General features: G+C 47.2%; 10 non-coding genes and 2 pseudogenes across 10 annotated transcripts; all 12 read left to right on the top strand.

Moving 5' to 3' along the window:
* Positions 1-326: 326 nt before the first annotated feature.
* LOC143753194 (U2 spliceosomal RNA) lies at positions 327-517 on the top strand. Its single transcript, XR_013207613.1, has one exon. It is a non-coding gene; the product is annotated as a U2 spliceosomal RNA (small nuclear RNA).
* Positions 518-951: 434 nt separating this feature from the next.
* Positions 952-1,115, top strand: LOC143753322 (U1 spliceosomal RNA). Its single transcript, XR_013207689.1, has one exon. It is a non-coding gene; the product is annotated as a U1 spliceosomal RNA (small nuclear RNA).
* A 1,120-nt stretch (positions 1,116-2,235) lies between these two features.
* Positions 2,236-2,426, top strand: LOC143753193 (U2 spliceosomal RNA). The gene has a single exon (XR_013207612.1). It is a non-coding gene; the product is annotated as a U2 spliceosomal RNA (small nuclear RNA).
* A 434-nt stretch (positions 2,427-2,860) lies between these two features.
* Positions 2,861-3,024, top strand: LOC143753321 (U1 spliceosomal RNA). Its single transcript, XR_013207688.1, has one exon. It is a non-coding gene; the product is annotated as a U1 spliceosomal RNA (small nuclear RNA).
* Positions 3,025-9,653: 6,629 nt separating this feature from the next.
* LOC143753253 (U2 spliceosomal RNA) lies at positions 9,654-9,827 on the top strand (annotated as a pseudogene).
* Positions 9,828-10,261: 434 nt separating this feature from the next.
* On the top strand, positions 10,262-10,425 carry LOC143753320 (U1 spliceosomal RNA). Its single transcript, XR_013207687.1, has one exon. It is a non-coding gene; the product is annotated as a U1 spliceosomal RNA (small nuclear RNA).
* A 1,120-nt stretch (positions 10,426-11,545) lies between these two features.
* LOC143753191 (U2 spliceosomal RNA) lies at positions 11,546-11,736 on the top strand. Its single transcript, XR_013207611.1, has one exon. It is a non-coding gene; the product is annotated as a U2 spliceosomal RNA (small nuclear RNA).
* A 434-nt stretch (positions 11,737-12,170) lies between these two features.
* On the top strand, positions 12,171-12,334 carry LOC143753319 (U1 spliceosomal RNA). Its single transcript, XR_013207686.1, has one exon. It is a non-coding gene; the product is annotated as a U1 spliceosomal RNA (small nuclear RNA).
* A 6,585-nt stretch (positions 12,335-18,919) lies between these two features.
* Positions 18,920-19,097, top strand: LOC143753287 (U2 spliceosomal RNA; annotated as a pseudogene).
* Positions 19,098-19,531: 434 nt separating this feature from the next.
* On the top strand, positions 19,532-19,695 carry LOC143753317 (U1 spliceosomal RNA). The gene has a single exon (XR_013207684.1). It is a non-coding gene; the product is annotated as a U1 spliceosomal RNA (small nuclear RNA).
* A 1,120-nt stretch (positions 19,696-20,815) lies between these two features.
* On the top strand, positions 20,816-21,006 carry LOC143753190 (U2 spliceosomal RNA). The gene has a single exon (XR_013207610.1). It is a non-coding gene; the product is annotated as a U2 spliceosomal RNA (small nuclear RNA).
* Positions 21,007-21,440: 434 nt separating this feature from the next.
* On the top strand, positions 21,441-21,604 carry LOC143753316 (U1 spliceosomal RNA). Its single transcript, XR_013207683.1, has one exon. It is a non-coding gene; the product is annotated as a U1 spliceosomal RNA (small nuclear RNA).
* Positions 21,605-24,422: the final 2,818 nt, after the last annotated feature.

Raw genomic sequence — 24,422 nt, 5'->3', positions numbered from 1 at the left:
GCTGCAGCGCCACCTTGGGGCCGAGCCTTGGTGATGTTGTAGACCGGGCGGGTACTACCATCCCTCAAGAGTTTCAAGTCTCTACGACGTACGCTTTGGTCTGCCCGCTCACTTTTAGGGCAGAATGTTTGTTGGTCCAAAATCCCAGGTTGCACTCCAAAGTGTCGTGTTGTGCGCTCTGCTGTGATCCATTTTCGGTGTCAACAGTCAAGCTGAGCTTGTATTGCTGTGAGCTGAGCTTGTTTGTTGGCGACCTTTAGACCCTCTCGCCACGGCCCAGGTGGGCGTGGCCTTTGACGGCTCCCCCGCCTCTGCGTCATTGTGTCATCGCTTCTCGGCCTTTTGGCTAAGATCAAGTGTAGTATCTGTTCTTATCAGTTTAATATCTGATACGTGCCCTACCCGGGCACCATATATTAAATTGATTTTTGGAACTGGGAGATGGAAGAGGGGCTTGCTCCGTCCACTCCACGCATCGACCCGGTATTGCAGTACTTCTGGGAACGGTGCACCCCCAAAAACTGTGTTCAATGAAAGAGATGTTTTAGTCTTGTGTGGCAGCAGGTGTTAATGGAAGTAACGTATATTGCTGTGTATGGGTGCTTTAAAGGTGTTGTAGGTGATCATATGCTATACAGGTAATGGTGGTGTGAGAGGGAAAAAAAAACAACAACTCTGTTCTTATCTCGTTTAACATCTGATTCGTCCACTATCCGGTGACCGCGTATGAAATTGATTTTTGGCTCATGGATCCGGAGCATGAAAACAACATCATCCACAACAACAACAGCAAAAGAGCCCGACTCTGCAGGTTTTTGATGTCTCTCTCTTATCTCTTGGAGTTTTTACGAATGAGCTGATGAGTTGAATCAGGTGTGTGTTTGATTGTCCGACCGTTGGTGAGGATTGCGGAGAGGGACACGGTTCCTCTGACGGGAGGCCTGGGAATTCATACTTACCTGGCAGGGGAGACACCATGATCAGGAAGGTGGTTCACCCAGGGCGAGGCTCGGCCATTGCACTCCGGTTGTGCTGACCCCTGCGAATTCCCCAAATGTGGGAATCTCGACTGCATAATTTATGGTAGTGGGGGACTGCGTTCGCGCTCTCCCCTGGACACACTGGTTAAAAGAGCAGATTGTTCGAGTTCCTCTTCTTCTGGTAGTTAACGACCTAGGAAGTCCAGAGAATTGAACTGCAGTGGTTGATCGAGAGATGTAAAACTCTCAACCTAGGACCAGTCTGCAAAAGTAGGGCTGTTTTTTAGTTTATTTTTTTCATCATTCTTCAAATAATCTCCATTATTCAACCAGCGCTTTTATTGGCAGTAGTGGTCCTAGAAGCAAAGTTGTTCCGAATGAGGAGTTCTATCATGTGGTATGAATACCTTGTGCATGTGTGAAAAATCACCTGACATACAGTCGCCTATGGCCGTATTCATGTTGTTGTTTTTACTGTTTACAGCGCCACCAAGTGGCCAGTCGCCACATCCCTTTTCACCTGAGCACAGGCTGAGCCCGTGCACAGGTGTACCGACTTGGGTGTAATTGTCTCATTCCGTTGGAGAGTTATGGCCATTTAAGTAAAGCCCGCCTCGCCCACTCCCAACGTTTTGGCGTCCCGTCGCCAACGTGAATCGAAATTCCGACTTTTTTCCCCATCGCTGTCGGCAATCAGACTCCAGGGAATCTTTCTGCACCGGTTTGGGTCAGATCGGGCGAAAGACCTAGGACTAGTGTGCAAAAGTAGCTTTTTCACAAAATCCCAAATACCCGAAAATCTCCCCAGCGCAACCATCGAATCCGAGGCCTGCGTCTTGTTCGGCCCGAGCCAAGGATTCCGGTGATGTAAGACACTTGGGTCTGCGACGGACGGTTCAGGAGTTACGAGGCATTTCGTACTTCTGATCGCTGCAGCGCCACCTTGGGGCCGAGCCTTGGTGATGTTGTAGACCGGGCGGGTACTACCATCCCTCAAGAGTTTCAAGTCTCTACGACGTACGCTTTGGTCTGCCCGCTCACTTTTAGGGCAGAATGTTTGTTGGTCCAAAATCCCAGGTTGCACTCCAAAGTGTCGTGTTGTGCGCTCTGCTGTGATCCATTTTCGGTGTCAACAGTCAAGCTGAGCTTGTATTGCTGTGAGCTGAGCTTGTTTGTTGGCGACCTTTAGACCCTCTCGCCACGGCCCAGGTGGGCGTGGCCTTTGACGGCTCCCCCGCCTCTGCGTCATTGTGTCATCGCTTCTCGGCCTTTTGGCTAAGATCAAGTGTAGTATCTGTTCTTATCAGTTTAATATCTGATACGTGCCCTACCCGGGCACCATATATTAAATTGATTTTTGGAACTGGGAGATGGAAGAGGGGCTTGCTCCGTCCACTCCACGCATCGACCCGGTATTGCAGTACTTCTGGGAACGGTGCACCCCCAAAAACTGTGTTCAATGAAAGAGATGTTTTAGTCTTGTGTGGCAGCAGGTGTTAATGGAAGTAACGTATATTGCTGTGTATGGGTGCTTTAAAGGTGTTGTAGGTGATCATATGCTATACAGGTAATGGTGGTGTGAGAGGGAAAAAAAAACAACAACTCTGTTCTTATCTCGTTTAACATCTGATTCGTCCACTATCCGGTGACCGCGTATGAAATTGATTTTTGGCTCATGGATCCGGAGCATGAAAACAACATCATCCACAACAACAACAGCAAAAGAGCCCGACTCTGCAGGTTTTTGATGTCTCTCTCTTATCTCTTGGAGTTTTTACGAATGAGCTGATGAGTTGAATCAGGTGTGTGTTTGATTGTCCGACCGTTGGTGAGGATTGCGGAGAGGGACACGGTTCCTCTGACGGGAGGCCTGGGAATTCATACTTACCTGGCAGGGGAGACACCATGATCAGGAAGGTGGTTCACCCAGGGCGAGGCTCGGCCATTGCACTCCGGTTGTGCTGACCCCTGCGAATTCCCCAAATGTGGGAATCTCGACTGCATAATTTATGGTAGTGGGGGACTGCGTTCGCGCTCTCCCCTGGACACACTGGTTAAAAGAGCAGATTGTTCGAGTTCCTCTTCTTCTGGTAGTTAACGACCTAGGAAGTCCAGAGAATTGAACTGCAGTGGTTGATCGAGAGATGTAAAACTCTCAACCTAGGACCAGTCTGCAAAAGTAGGGCTGTTTTTTAGTTTATTTTTTTCATCATTCTTCAAATAATCTCCATTATTCAACCAGCGCTTTTATTGGCAGTAGTGGTCCTAGAAGCAAAGTTGTTCCGAATGAGGAGTTCTATCATGTGGTATGAATACCTTGTGCATGTGTGAAAAATCACCTGACATACAGTCGCCTATGGCCGTATTCATGTTGTTGTTTTTACTGTTTACAGCGCCACCAAGTGGCCAGTCGCCACATCCCTTTTCACCTGAGCACAGGCTGAGCCCGTGCACAGGTGTACCGACTTGGGTGTAATTGTCTCATTCCGTTGGAGAGTTATGGCCATTTAAGTAAAGCCCGCCTCGCCCACTCCCAACGTTTTGGCGTCCCGTCGCCAACGTGAATCGAAATTCCGACTTTTTTCCCCATCGCTGTCGGCAATCAGACTCCAGGGAATCTTTCTGCACCGGTTTGGGTCAGATCGGGCGAAAGACCTAGGACTAGTGTGCAAAAGTAGCTTTTTCACAAAATCCCAAATACCCGAAAATCTCGCCAGCGCAACCATCGAATCCGAGGCCTGCGTCTTGTTCGGCCCGAGCCAAGGATTCCGGTGATGTAAGACACTTGGGTCTGCGACGGACGGTTCAGGAGTTACGAGGCATTTCGTACTTCTGATCGCTGCAGCGCCACCTTGGGGCCGAGCCTTGGTGATGTTGTAGACCGGGCGGGTACTACCATCCCTCAAGAGTTTCAAGTCTCTACGACGTACGCTTTGGTCTGCCCGCTCACTTTTAGGGCAGAATGTTTGTTGGTCCAAAATCCCAGGTTGCACTCCAAAGTGTCGTGTTGTGCGCTCTGCTGTGATCCATTTTCGGTGTCAACAGTCAAGCTGAGCTTGTATTGCTGTGAGCTGAGCTTGTTTGTTGGCGACCTTTAGACCCTCTCGCCACGGCCCAGGTGGGCGTGGCCTTTGACGGCTCCCCCGCCTCTGCGTCATTGTGTCATCGCTTCTCGGCCTTTTGGCTAAGATCTAGTATCTGGTCCGAGGGTAGAGGCAGCGATCGCCTCTTGGAGGTTTTTCCGGCTTGGGTCGTTCAGTGGCTTGAGCCTCAAACTTCTGAGAGGTATATTGGCAGTGCCTTTTTTTTTTTTTTATCCGGACGACTTGGTTTTCCAAGGAATCTTTTGTTCTTAAGGTAAGTTATTTATTTATTTATTTATTTATTTATTTATTACGGTTTTAAGGTTGTGTTTTAAATAGCTGTTGGTGTCTCCACCATGTCGGCTGCTCGTGCCGGCATGCGGAGGCACCACAGCGTGCGTTTTTTATTTAAAGAGGTGGATGGTAAGCTCCTGGGGTTGTCACGTCTTGACTTCTCCAGGAAGCTGATCCAGAAAGCCCTAAATTTTAGACCCGAGGACTTGAACTGCCTAGTAACTCTCCCCCTGAACAAAGGTTTTGATTTAAGTTTCAAAAGTGCTTCCCTGTTAATTGAATTCTGGCAAAGGTTTGATGCATGCAAAGCCCAATTCGCTATGTTTACTGTGGAGAAACTTTCTGACAATTCATTAAAAACTGTGATTGTTAGGATGTTTAATGAAACAGTGAATGGGGAGGACATTTGTGTCTGGCTGGGCAGATTTTGCACTGTTCGGGGTCAACCAACCAAAGTGTTAGATGAAGATGGTATCTGGAATTGCTCCTGGCGAATTCCCATTAAACAATGGGAGGACGCCGGGGGCTACCAGGGCCTGAAGCATCTGCCTTCAATGATTGTGTTGGGAGAGAACAGGGGCTACATTCACTACCAAGGAATGCCCAAACTGTGCAGGAAGTGTGGGAGGATGGGGCATTTAGCTGATGCATGCAAGGAATTAACATGTGGGAAGTGTAGAGGAATTGGTCACATCTTTGAAGAATGTACCATTGGCAGAAGGTGTAATCTTTGTGGTGAAACTGACCATCTCTACAGAGATTGCCCTAAAAGTTTTGCCAACAAATTGAAAGGGAACAAAATGGCCGCCCCACATGTGGAACAAACAAAAGAACAAAGAGAGAAGGAGGTGGTCCCTGAGATTTTGGCGGGAATTTCAAATTCCCAGCCAGCCTCAGGGATTTGTCAGGAAAAAGGAAGTGGGGCGGCCACAGGGGCGGAGTCACAGCTTGAAACCGAACAGGGGGAGGAAACCACTCCCGGACAAGATAAAGGAAAGGAAACAGAAGACGGAGAGGATGAAACGGTTTCCTCCCTCAACACCGTCTCGGAGGTGAGTATGCCCTCCAGTGGGAGTGAAACTGACCTTTCACTCCCAAATGCTCAAGTGCAGAAGAGAACTGCGGGATCTCCGTTGTGTGTAGTAGTGGAGAAAAGAATGAGGGCTACACAAGGGCTGGATAGTTTCTCCCCGGAGGATCCAGACCGCATGTGGCCCTCAGAATCCCCTAATGAAGTTTCCTTTCTGCATTTTAAGCTAAGAACATCAACACCGAAAGAGTCGCAAGAGTTCAGCTCTGTGGCTTCGGAAGTGTCAACCTCTTGCCCTCCTGAACCCAGCCCCCATGGGAGAAGGGAGAGGCATGAGGAACAAGAAATAACATAATTTTAAAGATGCCTCTGTATGTCTTTTATTAGTCTTCTTTTAAAAGTTCATATCATTTTAACTATACTGCTCATGGCCCTCACAATCTCTACAATAAATGTGAGAAGTGTGAGAAGTGATATACGAGCACAGAGCGTTTTATCCTTTTTAAAATCCTGTAAGTCAGATGTGTTTTTATTGCAAGAATGTGCTTTGCCCTTTTTATCCAATTACAGAAAGTGGGAGGAGCTTTGGACCCCTGGACATTCTATCTGGAGTGGGTCCAATTTTAACAAAAATGACGGTGTTGCTATTTTAATCAACAATCCAAACATCTTGGTGAAGGGCAGCACGGTGGTAAGGGATGGGCGAGCAATTTTAGCAAACTTGACTTTTTTAGATAAGGATTTTAATGTTCTTAATGTGTATGGCTTTAATGATAAGAATGAAAGATATGAGCTTTTAGAAGACCTGCAGCCCCACATGTTAGGGAGGGCCCCTTTGGTGGTGGCAGGGGATTTTAACTGTGTCTTAACTCCGAAAGATAGGAAGAGGGTAGAAGGTTTTAAATTTGACAAAACATCGGTTTTATTGCAAAATTTAGTCAGAGATTTTAATTTAGTCGACTGCTTTAAAAAAATGCATCAGAGAGAGGAGGGCTTCACCTGGTTCAGTGGTGATGGCACCAGAGCCTCTCGCATTGACTACATTTTTACACGGGACTGCTTGCCAACCGATGCTACATTATCCCCCCTCTTTTTTTCTGATCACATGATGCTATCCTGCACCCTTTCACTGGCCTCTGGTGTGACAGTAGGAGGAGGGCTGTGGAAGTTGAACTGCTCCCTGTTGGAGGATGAGGAAGTATTTAGTGAGTACAGGGAGCAGTTCAGCCGATGGCAGACCCTCCAAGACTTTTATGATTCACGTGCACAGTGGTGGGAAATGGTAAAGGAACGGACGAGACAGTTTTTTAAGAAAATAGGAAAGGAGAAAAAGAAAAAAGAAAAGAGACGCATGATGGGGTTGCAAAAACGACTACAGAGGTATTTTAATCTTTTAAAAATTGGGTTTGATTTTAGTGAAGAAATAAAAGAAGTAAAACAAGAAATGTCAGTTTTAGCCCAAATTCAAAGTAAAGGTGTCATTTTAAGGAGTAGAGAACAAGATATTGAAGAAGGGGAAAAGTGTACAAGATATTTTTTTAAAAAAATTATAACACGGGGAGGGGCTTTGACAACTTTGAAATCGGATGGGAGGGTGGTAAATGAAACAGAAGAGATTTTAAGAGGGGTGGAAAACTTTTATAGTGATTTATATGGCCTAAAACAAGTACACGACGATACCTTAATGGAAGTTTTAAATTTTTTAGACAAAAAGCTCCAGAGTCAATGTGCACTTTTAAGACAGGATTTTACGATTTTAGAAATACAAAAAGCTCTGAAAGGTTTTAAGCGTGGGAAGTCCCCAGGACTAGACGGACTACCACTTGAATTTTACTTGACCTTTGGGGACATTTTAGCACATGACTTACTGACTGTTTTTAAAGAATTTGACAATGTGAACAGACTTCCAGACAGCTTCAGAATAGGGATAGTGACGCTATTACATAAGAAAGGCGACAAGACTGACTTAAAGAATTGGCGACCCATCACTCTTTTAAACGTTGACTGCAAACTTTTTAGCAAAATTTTAGCCACGCGTATGTCGACAGTTTTAGCAGACGTAATCCACTTGGATCAAGCATGCACCGTGCCCGGAAGGAAGATCACGGACAGCCTGGTACTGATCAGAGACGCCATCTGTTTTGCGAGAGACAGAAACATTCAGCTAGTAGTCCTAAATTTAGACTTTGAAAAGGCATTCGACCGTATCTCGCACCAGTTCCTGTTTAAGGTACTGGAAAAAATGGGTTTTCCTGGGAGGTTTATAGCCTGGGTGGGACTGCTGTACAACGATCTGTCTAGCAGAATTTTGGTTAACGGGCATTTATCCAAAGCTGTAAAACTCTACAGCGGCGTCCGTCAGGGGTGTCCTTTATCTCCCCTTCTGTATGTGGCTTGTATTGAGCCACTGGCACAAATCTTGAGAAGGGATAAATGGATTAAAGGACTAGACATCCCAGGGACTGGTGGACTGACGGCGACCTGTGTTTTATATATGGATGACGTGACCCTTTTAGCGACTGACCTTTTATCAGTACGAAGAGCAATGGACTTGACTGACTGGTACGGTCGGGCCTCGGGCGCCAAGCTCAATAGGAGTAAGTCCGAGGCCCAGCTCTTCGGGCCGTGGGGGAACGTGGACACAGTTGGACTAGATTTGGATTTTAAAGACAATGATTTGAAAATTTTAGGTGTAAAATTTGACAGAGAGGGTGGAGGACAAGGAAACTGGACTGACATGTTAGGGAAAGTCAGGCAAAGACTGGGCTTTTGGGGACTGAGACAATTGACGTTTGAAGGCAAGATTTTAATTTTTAAAGCTGTGATTTTACCACTGATTTTACTTGTCTGTTCTGTTTTTAGTCCCCCAAGACGATTCCTGGCCAACCTGGAGAGGGCGGTATTTTATTTCCTGTGGGGGTCCAAGTGGGAACGACTAAAGAGGGAGGTCGTCAAAAAGAAAAAAGAGAATGGCGGGAAAGGCCTCCCAGACCCCCACCTGTTTTTAGGCAGCCGCTTTGCCGCCCTCCACATCCAGTACGCACTGACCCCATCCAGAGAACACAAGACAGCAGCCATGACCCGATTCTGGATGGGGTCATACCTAAGAACTTTGAAAATTTTACCCATTGATCTTAAAAGTCCAGTGTCTTTTAATTTGTCAAAAGAGCATAGTTTTATTAAGAAATTTTTAAAGAAATATCTTTTAGAGACAAATGATGCCACCATTTTAACTAACCATAAGTCTCTTATCTCTCTTGTGCAGGATCGAGAATCTGTGAGCCCGGTTCCAGGCCTCACACTAGGTGAGGCCAAAGATGTTTGGAGGAACGCAGCCCACCCAGCTCTCCAGAACAGGCTTAAAGACTTGTCGTGGATGGTGGCTCATGAGATCCTCCCGGTCAGGGCGGTTATGCACTCCAGAGGCATGGCCAAAAACTCCACCTGCCCACGGTCCGGATGTGGTTCCCCGGAGACCGTTCGACATCTGCTCTGGGAGTGCGGCGCTGCGCGGGACCTGTGGGCCAAGACCGGCCCCCTGTTTTTCCCGTGCCTGCCAGCGGGTGGGGCCCAGGTGGACTACAAGCTCGCCATCCTGGGGGTGGGTCAGGGCTTGAAGGAGCTGACACAACCAAAATTTTCCTCGCTCTGGCTCACCCTAAACGTGATCAAGGATGCCATCTGGGTCACCAGAAATCTGCTGGTGGGGAAACGCGTGACGGTCCCCCTCCACGCGTGCGAGCAGAAAATAAGATCAACGCTGCAGGGTGGGCCGCACGTCGTTATTCGGATGGGGGGGCCGGGGTCACACGTAGAAGGTCCCGGCCGCCACCGACCCTGGCCGCCCGTAGATGCACCCTCACCACACCGGCTACGGGAACAGCGGGCCAGCGGGCCGGAGGAGAGGGGATCTCCGCTGGGCACCAGAAGCGGGGAGTCTGGGGCCTGTTCTGGAGACCTGGAGTGAATGGACAATCTTGATAGGGACTCACCCTCGATCCTTTACAAGAGATGTTTTATTTGGCAAGTTTTATTGTTTTATTGTTTTTATGTTTTATTCCTATTTATTTTAATCCATTTACGTTTCCTTTAATACAACTCAAATATTAACATACATGGACTTTTACACAACACACAATCAATAATTGATTTTTAACTATAAAGTGTGTCTTTTTTATTTGTTTTTGTTGTTTTAAGATGTGTAAATAAATACTTGATTTATAAAAAAATGTAAATGGAAAACATGGAATGAAACCCTGTGACAATAAAACTTTTTCGAAAGAAAAATCTGTTCTTATCAGTTTAATATCTGATACGTGCCCTACCCGGGCACCATATATTAAATTGATTTTTGGAACTGGGAGATGGAAGAGGGGCTTGCTCCGTCCACTCCACGCATCGACCCGGTATTGCAGTACTTCTGGGAACGGTGCACCCCCAAAAACTGTGTTCAATGAAAGAGATGTTTTAGTCTTGTGTGGCAGCAGGTGTTAATGGAAGTAACGTATATTGCTGTGTATGGGTGCTTTAAAGGTGTTGTAGGTGATCATATGCTATACAGGTAATGGTGGTGTGAGAGGGAAAAAAAAACAACAACTCTGTTCTTATCTCGTTTAACATCTGATTCGTCCACTATCCGGTGACCGCGTATGAAATTGATTTTTGGCTCATGGATCCGTAGCATGAAAACAACATCATCCACAACAACAACAGCAAAAGAGCCCGACTCTGCAGGTTTTTGATGTCTCTCTCTTATCTCTTGGAGTTTTTACGAATGAGCTGATGAGTTGAATCAGGTGTGTGTTTGATTGTCCGACCGTTGGTGAGGATTGCGGAGAGGGACACGGTTCCTCTGACGGGAGGCCTGGGAATTCATACTTACCTGGCAGGGGAGACACCATGATCAGGAAGGTGGTTCACCCAGGGCGAGGCTCGGCCATTGCACTCCGGTTGTGCTGACCCCTGCGAATTCCCCAAATGTGGGAATCTCGACTGCATAATTTATGGTAGTGGGGGACTGCGTTCGCGCTCTCCCCTGGACACACTGGTTAAAAGAGCAGATTGTTCGAGTTCCTCTTCTTCTGGTAGTTAACGACCTAGGAAGTCCAGAGAATTGAACTGCAGTGGTTGATCGAGAGATGTAAAACTCTCAACCTAGGACCAGTCTGCAAAAGTAGGGCTGTTTTTTAGTTTATTTTTTTCATCATTCTTCAAATAATCTCCATTATTCAACCAGCGCTTTTATTGGCAGTAGTGGTCCTAGAAGCAAAGTTGTTCCGAATGAGGAGTTCTATCATGTGGTATGAATACCTTGTGCATGTGTGAAAAATCACCTGACATACAGTCGCCTATGGCCGTATTCATGTTGTTGTTTTTACTGTTTACAGCGCCACCAAGTGGCCAGTCGCCACATCCCTTTTCACCTGAGCACAGGCTGAGCCCGTGCACAGGTGTACCGACTTGGGTGTAATTGTCTCATTCCGTTGGAGAGTTATGGCCATTTAAGTAAAGCCCGCCTCGCCCACTCCCAACGTTTTGGCGTCCCGTCGCCAACGTGAATCGAAATTCCGACTTTTTTCCCCATCGCTGTCGGCAATCAGACTCCAGGGAATCTTTCTGCACCGGTTTGGGTCAGATCGGGCGAAAGACCTAGGACTAGTGTGCAAAAGTAGCTTTTTCACAAAATCCCAAATACCCGAAAATCTCGCCAGCGCAACCATCGAATCCGAGGCCTGCGTCTTGTTCGGCCCGAGCCAAGGATTCCGGTGATGTAAGACACTTGGGTCTGCGACGGACGGTTCAGGAGTTACGAGGCATTTCGTACTTCTGATCGCTGCAGCGCCACCTTGGGGCCGAGCCTTGGTGATGTTGTAGACCGGGCGGGTACTACCATCCCTCAAGAGTTTCAAGTCTCTACGACGTACGCTTTGGTCTGCCCGCTCACTTTTAGGGCAGAATGTTTGTTGGTCCAAAATCCCAGGTTGCACTCCAAAGTGTCGTGTTGTGCGCTCTGCTGTGATCCATTTTCGGTGTCAACAGTCAAGCTGAGCTTGTATTGCTGTGAGCTGAGCTTGTTTGTTGGCGACCTTTAGACCCTCTCGCCACGGCCCAGGTGGGCGTGGCCTTTGACGGCTCCCCCGCCTCTGCGTCATTGTGTCATCGCTTCTCGGCCTTTTGGCTAAGATCAAGTGTAGTATCTGTTCTTATCAGTTTAATATCTGATACGTGCCCTACCCGGGCACCATATATTAAATTGATTTTTGGAACTGGGAGATGGAAGAGGGGCTTGCTCCGTCCACTCCACGCATCGACCCGGTATTGCAGTACTTCTGGGAACGGTGCACCCCCAAAAACTGTGTTCAATGAAAGAGATGTTTTAGTCTTGTGTGGCAGCAGGTGTTAATGGAAGTAACGTATATTGCTGTGTATGGGTGCTTTAAAGGTGTTGTAGGTGATCATATGCTATACAGGTAATGGTGGTGTGAGAGGGAAAAAAAAACAATAACTCTGTTCTTATCTCGTTTAACATCTGATTCGTCCACTATCCGGTGACCGCGTATGAAATTGATTTTTGGCTCATGGATCCGGAGCATGAAAACAACATCATCCACAACAACAACAGCAAAAGAGCCCGACTCTGCAGGTTTTTGATGTCTCTCTCTTATCTCTTGGAGTTTTTACGAATGAGCTGATGAGTTGAATCAGGTGTGTGTTTGATTGTCCGACCGTTGGTGAGGATTGCGGAGAGGGACACGGTGCCTCTGACGGGAAGCCTGGGAATTCATACTTACCTGGCAGGGGAGACACCATGATCAGGAAGGTGGTTCACCCAGGGCGAGGCTCGGCCATTGCACTCCGGTTGTGCTGACCCCTGCGAATTCCCCAAATGTGGGAATCTCGACTGCATAATTTATGGTAGTGGGGGACTGCGTTCGCGCTCTCCCCTGGACACACTGGTTAAAAGAGCAGATTGTTCGAGTTCCTCTTCTTCTGGTAGTTAACGACCTAGGAAGTCCAGAGAATTGAACTGCAGTGGTTGATCGAGAGATGTAAAACTCTCAACCTAGGACCAGTCTGCAAAAGTAGGGCTGTTTTTTAGTTTATTTTTTTCATCATTCTTCAAATAATCTCCATTATTCAACCAGCGCTTTTATTGGCAGTAGTGGTCCTAGAAGCAAAGTTGTTCCGAATGAGGAGTTCTATCATGTGGTATGAATACCTTGTGCATGTGTGAAAAATCACCTGACATACAGTCGCCTATGGCCGTATTCATGTTGTTGTTTTTACTGTTTACAGCGCCACCAAGTGGCCAGTCGCCACATCCCTTTTCACCTGAGCACAGGCTGAGCCCGTGCACAGGTGTACCGACTTGGGTGTAATTGTCTCATTCCGTTGGAGAGTTATGGCCATTTAAGTAAAGCCCGCCTCACCCACTCCCAACGTTTTGGCGTCCCGTCGCCAACGTGAATCGAAATTCCGACTTTTTTCCCCATCGCTGTCGGCAATCAGACTCCAGGGAATCTTTCTGCACCGGTTTGGGTCAGATCGGGCGAAAGACCTAGGACTAGTGTGCAAAAGTAGCTTTTTCACAAAATCCCAAATACCCGAAAATCTCCCCAGCGCAACCATCGAATCCGAGGCCTGCGTCTTGTTCGGCCCGAGCCAAGGATTCCGGTGATGTAAGACACTTGGGTCTGCGACGGACGGTTCAGGAGTTACGAGGCATTTCGTACTTCTGATCGCTGCAGCGCCACCTTGGGGCCGAGCCTTGGTGATGTTGTAGACCGGGCGGGTACTACCATCCCTCAAGAGTTTCAAGTCTCTACGACGTACGCTTTGGTCTGCCCGCTCACTTTTAGGGCAGAATGTTTGTTGGTCCAAAATCCCAGGTTGCACTCCAAAGTGTCGTGTTGTGCGCTCTGCTGTGATCCATTTTCGGTGTCAACAGTCAAGCTGAGCTTGTATTGCTGTGAGCTGAGCTTGTTTGTTGGCGACCTTTAGACCCTCTCGCCACGGCCCAGGTGGGCGTGGCCTTTGACGGCTCCCCCGCCTCTGCGTCACTGTGTCATCGCTTCTCGGCCTTTTGGCTAAGATCAAGTGTCTGGTCCTAGGGTAGAGACAGCGATCGCCTCTTGGAGGTTTTTCCGGCTTGGGTCCTTCAGTGACTTGAGCCCCAAACTTTTGAGAGGTACATTGATCCAGCTGCTTTTATTCCGGTTCTGTTTTAAGGTAAGACCTTTTTATCTATTTATTTATTTATTTATTGTTTTTTAAAGTTTTAGGCTGTTGGTGTCTCCACCATGTCGGCTGCCCGTGCCGGCATGAGGAGGCACCACAGCGTGCGTTTTTTATTCAAAGAAGTTGAGGGGAAGCTCCTGGGGATGTCACGTCTTGACTTCTCCAGGAAGCTGATCCAAAAAACTCTAAATTTTAAACCTGATGATCTGAATTGCATCGTGACTCTGCCCCTGAACAAAGGATTTGATGTTAGTTTTAGAGCGGTTTCCCACCTGAATGATTTCTGGCACAGATTTGAAGTAGCTAAATCCCAGCTGTCCATGTTTACTGTTGAAAAGCTCTCTGACAACACACTTAAAACTGTGATTGTTAGAATGTTTAATGAGACAGTGACTGGGGAGGACATTTGTGTCTGGCTGGGCAGATTTTGCACAGTTCGAAGCCAGCCAGTCAAGGTTTTAGATGAGGATGGTATTTGGACATGCTCCTGGCGAATTCCCATTAAACAATGGGAAGACGCTGGGGGCTACCAGGGCCTGAAGCATCTGCCTTCTATGATTGTGTTGGGTGAGAACAGAGGCTACATTCACTACCAGGGTATGCCCAAATTATGTAGAAAATGTGGAAAGTTTGGGCACTTAGCTGAAGCATGCCAGGAAATGATATGTGGGAAATGCAGAGAAATTGGTCATACTTTTGAAGAGTGTACCAATGGCAGGCGGTGCAACCTCTGTGGGGAGTCATCCCATCTCTACAGAGATTGCCCTAAAAGTTTTGCCAACAAACTGAAAGGCAACAAAATGGCCGCCCCACATGTGGAACAAACAAAAGAGCAAAGGAAGGAGGAGGCGGTCCCTGAGGTTTTGGCGGGAAATTCTATTTCCCAGCCAGCCTCAGGGAGTGGGCAGGAGGAAGGAAGTGGGGCGGCCACAGGGGCGGAGTCAAGTTTTAACAGCGAACAGAGTGAGGAAGCCGTTCCCCAACAAGAGAGAAGTGAAAACAAAATGGAGGAGGAGGAGGAGGATGCAACGGCTTCCTCACTCTACACCGTATCGGAGGTTAGTGTGGTGGATAGTGGGGGTGAATCCGAGGGTTCACTCCCCAATGCTCAGGTGCAAAAAAGGTCTGCGAGATCTCCTCTGCTTCAAACAGAGGAGAAAAGGCTGCGGGCATCGCATCGGCTAGATAGTTCCTCTTCGTTAGATCTAGACCGTATGTGGCCCGCAGAATCTCCCAATGAAGTCTCATTTTTGCACGTTAAGCTTAGAACATCGTCACCGAAGGAGCCACAAGAGGTTCTCTCTGTGGACTCTGAGGCGGCGAGCATTTGCCCTCCTGATCCCAGTTTTTCTGGGGAAAAGGAGAAGCAAGTGCTACATGACATAACATGATTTTAATGTAACTTTCTGCAGTCTTTTGGTTTTATCCTTCTATTAATGCTTGTATTTTTAACCATACTGCTCATGGCCCTCACTATCTCTACAATCAATGTGAGAAGTGTGAGGTCTACTTTGCGAGCACAGAGTGTGTTATCCTTTTTAAAAACTTTTAAGTCAGATGTGTTTTTATTGCAAGAATGTGGTTTGCCCTTTTTAACAAATTACAGGAAGTGGGAGGAGATTTGGACCCCAGGATTTTCCATTTGGAGTGGGTCCAATTTTAACAAAAATGACGGTGTTGCTATTTTAATAAAAAATCCCAACCTTTTGGTGAAGGGCAGCACTGTGGTGAGGGACGGGCGGGCAATTTTAGCAAATCTGACTTTTTTAGGTAAGGATCTTAACATTTTAAATATGTATGGTTTTACTGAAAAAAATAACAGGTATGAGCTTTTAGAAGACTTGCAACCCCACATGCTAGGCAGGGCTCCCCTAGTGGTAGCAGGGGATTTTAATTGTGTATTATCAAAAAAGGACAGAAGGAGGGTAGGAGAGGATTTTAAGGTCGACAAGACATCGGTTTTATTACAAAATATAGTCAAAGATTTTAAGTTAGTTGACTGTTTTAAAACAATGCATCAAAGAGAGGAAGGCTTCACCTGGTTCAGTGGTGACGGTGCCAGAGCCTCTCGAATTGACTATATTTTTACCAGGGACCTCCCGCCGACCGATGCTACATTGACCCCCCTCTTTTTTTCCGACCACATGATGCTGTCTTGCACTCTTTCACTCCCCACGGGTGTGACTGCAGGGGGAGGGCTGTGGAAGCTGAACTGTTCCCTATTAGAGGACAAGGAAGTGGTTAGTGAGTATAGGGAGCAGTTCAGCCAATGGCAGACCCTCCAGGACTTTTACGACTCACGTGCACAGTGGTGGGAGATGGTGAAACAAAGGACAGGACGGTTTTTTAAACAAATTGGAAAAGAAAAAAAGAATAAAGAAAAAAGACGCATGATGGGGTTGCAAAAAAGACTGCAGAGATATTTTAACCTTTTAAACAATGGATTGGATTTTACAAATGAAATAAAAGAAGTAAAGAAAGAAATGTCAGATCTGTCTGAAACAAAGAGCAAAGGTGTCATTTTAAGATGTAGAGAAAGGGAGTTAGAGGAAGGAGAGAAGTGTACCAGGTATTTTTTTAAAAAGACAATAGCTCGGGGAGGGTCGATCAATATTTTAAAAACTTTTAGAGGGGGGGAAGTAAATACAACTGACCTGATTTTAGGGGAAATTGAAAGTTTTTACAGTAATTTATACGGCACTAAAGAGGTACACAATGGCATCTTAGAGGAAGTTTTAGGGTTTTTAGATGAAAAAGTTAAGAGTCCAGATGTGCTTTTATCCCAGGATTTTAATCTTTTAGAATTGGAAAAAGCTTTAAAGGGTTTTAAGAAGGGGAAGTCCCCGGGCATGGACGGACTCCCCTTTGAGTTTTATCTGACTTTCTGGGACATTTTAGCACATGACTTACTTACAGTTTTTAAAGAATTTGAGACTCTTGACATACTTCCAGACAGCTTTAGAGTAGGGATAGTTACATTACTGTACAAAAAAGGAGACAAGACTGACTTGAGAAACTGGCGACCAATCACTCTTTTAAATTATGATTGTAAACTTTTTAGTAAGATTTTAGCTACACGCATGTCGACTGTTTTAGAGGACGTAATCCACCTGGATCAAGCTTGCGCTGTGCCCGGCAGGAAGATCACGGACAGCCTGGTACTGATCAGAGACGCCATCTGTTATGCGAGAGACAGAAACATTAGGCTTGTAGTCCTAAATTTAGACTTTGAAAAAGCTTTTGATCGGGTCTCGCACCAGTACCTCCTTCAGGTACTGCAAAAAATGGGCTTTCCAGAGAGGTTTATAGCTTGGGTGGGACTGCTGTATGAGGGCTTAAGCAGCAAATTTCTTGCAAATGGGCATCTTTCCAAAGCTGTAAATATCCACAGCGGTGTCCGTCAGGGGTGTCCTTTATCTCCCCTTCTGTATGTGGCTTGTATTGAGCCACTGGCACAGATCTTGAGAAGGGATAAATGGATTAAAGGACTAGATATCCCAGGAACTGGTGGACTGACGGCGACCTGCGTTTTATATATGGATGACGTGACCCTTTTAGCGACTGACTTTTTATCAGTACGAAGAGCAATGGACTTGACTGACTGGTACGGTCGGGCCTCGGGCGCCAAGCTTAACAGGAGTAAGTCCGAGGCCCTGCTCTTCGGGCCGTGGGGCGACGTGGACACAGGAGGACTAGATTTGGATTTTAAAGAAAAGGATTTGAAAATTTTAGGAGTAAAATTTGACAGGGAGGGTGGAGGACCAGGAAACTGGACTGACATGTTAGGGAAAGTCAGACAAAGACTGGGCTTTTGGGGACTAAGACAACTGACGTTAGAAGGCAAGATTTTAATTTTTAAAGCAGTGATTTTACCACTAATTTTACTTGTCTGTTCCGTTTTTAGTCCCCCAAGACGATTCCTGGCTAAGTTGGAGAGGGCGGTATTTTATTTCCTGTGGGGGTCCAAGTGGGAACGAATCAAGAGGGAGGTCGTTAAAAAGAAAAAAGAGAATGGCGGGAAAGGCCTCCCAGACCCCCACCTGTTTTTAGGCAGCCGCTTTGCCGCCCTCCATATCCAGTATGCACTGACCCCATCCAGAGAACACAAGACAGCAGCCATGACCCGATTCTGGATGGGGTCATACCTAAGAAGTTTGAAAATTTTACCCATTGATCTTAAAAGTCCAGTGTCTTTTAATTTGTCAAAAGAGCATAGTTTCATTAAGAAATTTTTAAAGAAATATCTTTTAGAAACAAATGATGCCACTGTTTTAACTAATCACAAGTCTCTCGTCTCTCTTGTGCAGGATCGAGAATCGGTGAGTCCAGTTCCAGGCCTCACACTAGGTGAGGCCAAAGACGTTTGGAGGAACGCAGCCCACCCAGCTCTCCAGAACAGGCTTAAGGACCTGTCGTGGATGGTGGCTCATGAGATCCTCCCGGTCAGGGCGGTCATGCACTCCAGAGGCATGGCCAAAAACTCCACCTGCCCACGGTCCGGATGTGGTTCCCCGGAGACCGTTCAACATCTGCTCTGGGAGTGCGGCGCTGCGCGGGACCTGTGGGCCAAGACAGGCCCCCTGTTTTTCCCGTGCCTGCCAGCGGGTGGGGCCCAGGTGGACTATAAGCTCGCCATCCTGGGGGTGGGTCAGGGCTTGAAGGAGTTGACACCACCAACGTTTGCCTCGCTCTGGCTCACCCTCAACCACATCAAGGATGCCATCTGGGTCACCAGAAACCTGCTGGTGGGGAAACGCGTGACGGTCCCCCTCCACGCGTGCGAGCAGAGGATAACATCAACGCTGCAGGGTGGGCCGCACGTCGTTATTCGGATGGGGGGGCCGAGGTCACACGGAGAAGGTCCCGGCCGCCACCGTACCTGGCCGCCCGTAGATGCACCCTCACCACTCTGGCTACGGGAACAGCGGGCCAGCGGGCCGGAGGAGAGGGGATCTCCGCTGGGCACTGGAAGCGAGGAGTCTGGGGCCTGTTCTGGAGACCTGGAGTGAATGGACATTCTTGATAGGGACTCACCCTCGATCCTGTACAAGAGATGTTTTATTTGGCATATTTTATTGTTTTATTGTTTTATATTTGCATTCCTATTTTATTTTAATCCATTTTACCTTTACTTTAAAACAACACACAACATACATGGACTTTTACACAACACATCAACATAACTGATTTTTAACTGTAACTTATGTCCTTTTTGTTGTTTTAAGATATGTGCAAAAATGTGATTTTATAAGGAAAAAATGGATATTGAAAGAATGGAATGAAACAATGTGACAATAAACTTTTTTCGAAAGAAAAAAATCTGTTCTTATCAGTTTAATATCTGATACGTGCCCTACCCGGGCACCATATATTAAATTGATTTTTGGAACTGGGAGATGGAAGAGGGGCTTGCTCCGTCCACTCCACGCATCGACCCGGTATTGCAGTACTTCTGGGAACGGTGCACCCCCAAAAACTGTGTTCAATGAAAGAGATGTTTTAGTCTTGTGTGGCAGCAGGTGTTAATGGAAGTAACGTATATTGCTGTGTATGGGTGCTTTAAAGGTGTTGTAGGTGATCATATGCTATACAGGTAATGGTGGTGTGAGAGGGAAAAAAAAACAACAACTCTGTTCTTATCTCGTTTAACATCTGATTCGTCCACTATCCGGTGACCGCGTATGAAATTGATTTTTGGCTCATGGATCCGGAGCATGAAAACAACATCATCCACAACAACAACAGCAAAAGAGCCCGACTCTGCAGGTTTTTGATGTCTCTCTCTTATCTCTTGGAGTTTTTACGAATGAGCTGATGAGTTGAATCAGGTGTGTGTTTGATTGTCCGACCGTTGGTGAGGATTGCGGAGAGGGACACGGTTCCTCTGACGGGAGGCCTGGGAATTCATACTTACCTGGCAGGGGAGACACCATGATCAGGAAGGTGGTTCACCCAGGGCGAGGCTCGGCCATTGCACTCCGGTTGTGCTGACCCCTGCGAATTCCCCAAATGTGGGAATCTCGACTGCATAATTTATGGTAGTGGGGGACTGCGTTCGCGCTCTCCCCTGGACACACTGGTTAAAAGAGCAGATTGTTCGAGTTCCTCTTCTTCTGGTAGTTAACGACCTAGGAAGTCCAGAGAATTGAACTGCAGTGGTTGATCGAGAGATGTAAAACTCTCAACCTAGGACCAGTCTGCAAAAGTAGGGCTGTTTTTTAGTTTATTTTTTTCATCATTCTTCAAATAATCTCCATTATTCAACCAGCGCTTTTATTGGCAGTAGTGGTCCTAGAAGCAAAGTTGTTCCGAATGAGGAGTTCTATCATGTGGTATGAATACCTTGTGCATGTGTGAAAAATCACCTGACATACAGTCGCCTATGGCCGTATTCATGTTGTTGTTTTTACTGTTTACAGCGCCACCAAGTGGCCAGTCGCCACATCCCTTTTCACCTGAGCACAGGCTGAGCCCGTGCACAGGTGTACCGACTTGGGTGTAATTGTCTCATTCCGTTGGAGAGTTATGGCCATTTAAGTAAAGCCCGCCTCGCCCACTCCCAACGTTTTGGCGTCCCGTCGCCAACGTGAATCGAAATTCCGACTTTTTTCCCCATCGCTGTCGGCAATCAGACTCCAGGGAATCTTTCTGCACCGGTTTGGGTCAGATCGGGCGAAAGACCTAGGACTAGTGTGCAAAAGTAGCTTTTTCACAAAATCCCAAATACCCGAAAATCTCGCCAGCGCAACCATCGAATCCGAGGCCTGCGTCTTGTTCGGCCCGAGCCAAGGATTCCGGTGATGTAAGACACTTGGGTCTGCGACGGACGGTTCAGGAGTTACGAGGCATTTCGTACTTCTGATCGCTGCAGCGCCACCTTGGGGCCGAGCCTTGGTGATGTTGTAGACCGGGCGGGTACTACCATCCCTCAAGAGTTTCAAGTCTCTACGACGTACGCTTTGGTCTGCCCGCTCACTTTTAGGGCAGAATGTTTGTTGGTCCAAAATCCCAGGTTGCACTCCAAAGTGTCGTGTTGTGCGCTCTGCTGTGATCCATTTTCGGTGTCAACAGTCAAGCTGAGCTTGTATTGCTGTGAGCTGAGCTTGTTTGTTGGCGACCTTTAGACCCTCTCGCCACGGCCCAGGTGGGCGTGGCCTTTGATGGCTCCCCCGCCTCTGCGTCATTGTGTCATCGCTTCTCGGCCTTTTGGCTAAGATCAAGTGTAGTATCTGTTCTTATCAGTTTAATATCTGATACGTGCCCTACCCGGGCACCATATATTAAATTGATTTTTGGAACTGGGAGATGGAAGAGGGGCTTGCTCCGTCCACTCCACGCATCGACCCGGTATTGCAGTACTTCTGGGAACGGTGCACCCCCAAAAACTGTGTTCAATGAAAGAGATGTTTTAGTCTTGTGTGGCAGCAGGTGTTAATGGAAGTAACGTATATTGCTGTGTATGGGTGCTTTAAAGGTGTTGTAGGTGATCATATGCTATACAGGTAATGGTGGTGTGAGAGGGAAAAAAAAACAATAACTCTGTTCTTATCTCGTTTAACATCTGATTCGTCCACTATCCGGTGACCGCGTATGAAATTGATTTTTGGCTCATGGATCCGGAGCATGAAAACAACATCATCCACAACAACAACAGCAAAAGAGCCCGACTCTGCAGGTTTTTGATGTCTCTCTCTTATCTCTTGGAGTTTTTACGAATGAGCTGATGAGTTGAATCAGGTGTGTGTTTGATTGTCCGACCGTTGGTGAGGATTGCGGAGAGGGACACGGTGCCTCTGACGGGAAGCCTGGGAATTCATACTTACCTGGCAGGGGAGACACCATGATCAGGAAGGTGGTTCACCCAGGGCGAGGCTCGGCCATTGCACTCCGGTTGTGCTGACCCCTGCGAATTCCCCAAATGTGGGAATCTCGACTGCATAATTTATGGTAGTGGGGGACTGCGTTCGCGCTCTCCCCTGGACACACTGGTTAAAAGAGCAGATTGTTCGAGTTCCTCTTCTTCTGGTAGTTAACGACCTAGGAAGTCCAGAGAATTGAACTGCAGTGGTTGATCGAGAGATGTAAAACTCTCAACCTAGGACCAGTCTGCAAAAGTAGGGCTGTTTTTTAGTTTATTTTTTTCATCATTCTTCAAATAATCTCCATTATTCAACCAGCGCTTTTATTGGCAGTAGTGGTCCTAGAAGCAAAGTTGTTCCGAATGAGGAGTTCTATCATGTGGTATGAATACCTTGTGCATGTGTGAAAAATCACCTGACATACAGTCGCCTATGGCCGTATTCATGTTGTTGTTTTTACTGTTTACAGCGCCACCAAGTGGCCAGTCGCCACATCCCTTTTCACCTGAGCACAGGCTGAGCCCGTGCACAGGTGTACCGACTTGGGTGTAATTGTCTCATTCCGTTGGAGAGTTATGGCCATTTAAGTAAAGCCCGCCTCGCCCACTCCCAACGTTTTGGCGTCCCGTCGCCAACGTGAATCGAAATTCCGACTTTTTTCCCCATCGCTGTCGGCAATCAGACTCCAGGGAATCTTTCTGCACCGGTTTGGGTCAGATCGGGCGAAAGACCTAGGACTAGTGTGCAAAAGTAGCTTTTTCACAAAATCCCAAATACCCGAAAATCTCCCCAGCGCAACCATCGAATCCGAGGCCTGCGTCTTGTTCGGCCCGAGCCAAGGATTCCAGTGATGTAAGACACTTGGGTCTGCGACGGACGGTTCAGGAGTTACGAGGCATTTCGTACTTCTGATCGCTGCAGCGCCACCTTGGGGCCGAGCCTTGGTGATGTTGTAGACCGGGCGGGTACTACCATCCCTCAAGAGTTTCAAGTCTCTACGACGTACGCTTTGGTCTGCCCGCTCACTTTTAGGGCAGAATGTTTGTTGGTCCAAAATCCCAGGTTGCACTCCAAAGTGTCGTGTTGTGCGCTCTGCTGTGATCCATTTTCGGTGTCAACAGTCAAGCTGAGCTTGTATTGCTGTGAGCTGAGCTTGTTTGTTGGCGACCTTTAGACCCTCTCGCCACGGCCCAGGTGGGCGTGGCCTTTGACGGCTCCCCCGCCTCTGCGTCATTGTGTCATCGCTTCTCGGCCTTTTGGCTAAGATCAAGTGTCTGGTCCTAGGGTAGAGACAGCGATCGCCTCTTGGAGGTTTTTCCGGCTTGGGTCCTTCAGTGACTTGAGCCCCAAACTTTTGAGAGGTACATTGATCCAGCTGCTTTTATTCCGGTTCTGTTTTAAGGTAAGACCTTTTTATCTATTTATTTATTTATTTATTGTTTTTTAAAGTTTTAGGCTGTTGGTGTCTCCACCATGTCGGCTGCCCGTGCCGGCATGAGGAGGCACCACAGCGTGCGTTTTTTATTCAAAGAAGTTGAGGGGAAGCTCCTGGGGATGTCACGTCTTGACTTCTCCAGGAAGCTGATCCAAAAAACTCTAAATTTTAAACCTGATGATCTGAATTGCATCGTGACTCTGCCCCTGAACAAAGGATTTGATGTTAGTTTTAGAGCGGTTTCCCACCTGAATGATTTCTGGCACAGATTTGAAGTAGCTAAATCCCAGCTGTCCATGTTTACTGTTGAAAAGCTCTCTGACAACACACTTAAAACTGTGATTGTTAGAATGTTTAATGAGACAGTGACTGGGGAGGACATTTGTGTCTGGCTGGGCAGATTTTGCACAGTTCGAAGCCAGCCAGTCAAGGTTTTAGATGAGGATGGTATTTGGACATGCTCCTGGCGAATTCCCATTAAACAATGGGAATACGCTGGGGGCTACCAGGGCCTGAAGCATCTGCCTTCTATGATTGTGTTGGGTGAGAACAGAGGCTACATTCACTACCAGGGTATGCCCAAATTATGTAGAAAATGTGGAAAGTTTGGGCACTTAGCTGAAGCATGCCAGGAAATGATATGTGGGAAATGCAGAGAAATTGGTCATACTTTTGAAGAGTGTACCAATGGCAGGCGGTGCAACCTCTGTGGGGAGTCATCCCATCTCTACAGAGATTGCCCTAAAAGTTTTGCCAACAAACTGAAAGGCAACAAAATGGCCGCCCCACATGTGGAACAAACAAAAGAGCAAAGGAAGGAGGAGGCGGTCCCTGAGGTTTTGGCGGGAAATTCTATTTCCCAGCCAGCCTCAGGGAGTGGGCAGGAGGAAGGAAGTGGGGCGGCCACAGGGGCGGAGTCAAGTTTTAACAGCGAACAGAGTGAGGAAGCCGTTCCCCAACAAGAGAGAAGTGAAAACAAAATGGAGGAGGAGGAGGAGGATGCAACGGCTTCCTCACTCTACACCGTATCGGAGGTTAGTGTGGTGGATAGTGGGGGTGAATCCGAGGGTTCACTCCCCAATGCTCAGGTGCAAAAAAGGTCTGCGAGATCTCCTCTGCTTCAAACAGAGGAGAAAAGGCTGCGGGCATCGCATCGGCTAGATAGTTCCTCTTCGTTAGATCTAGACCGTATGTGGCCCGCAGAATCTCCCAATGAAGTCTCCTTTTTGCACGTTAAGCTTAGAACATCGTCACCGAAGGAGCCACAAGAGGTTCTCTCTGTGGACTCTGAGGCGGCGAGCATTTGCCCTCCTGATCCCAGTTTTTCTGGGGAAAAGGAAAAAGTGCTACATGACATAACATGATTTTAATGTAACTTTCTGCAGTCTTTTGGTTTTATCCTTCTATTAATGCTTGTATTTTTAACCATACTGCTCATGGCCCTCACTATCTCTACAATCAATGTGAGAAGTGTGAGGTCTACTTTGCGAGCACAGAGTGTGT

Source organism: Siphateles boraxobius, unplaced genomic scaffold, assembly GCF_051911475.1.
Source record: "Siphateles boraxobius isolate OS27281-9 unplaced genomic scaffold, OSU_SipBor_1 275, whole genome shotgun sequence".
Taxonomy (NCBI): Eukaryota; Metazoa; Chordata; class Actinopteri; order Cypriniformes; family Leuciscidae; genus Siphateles; species Siphateles boraxobius.
Note: the sequence above shows the minus strand (reverse complement) of the source record. Positions and strands in the feature narration are given on the sequence as shown.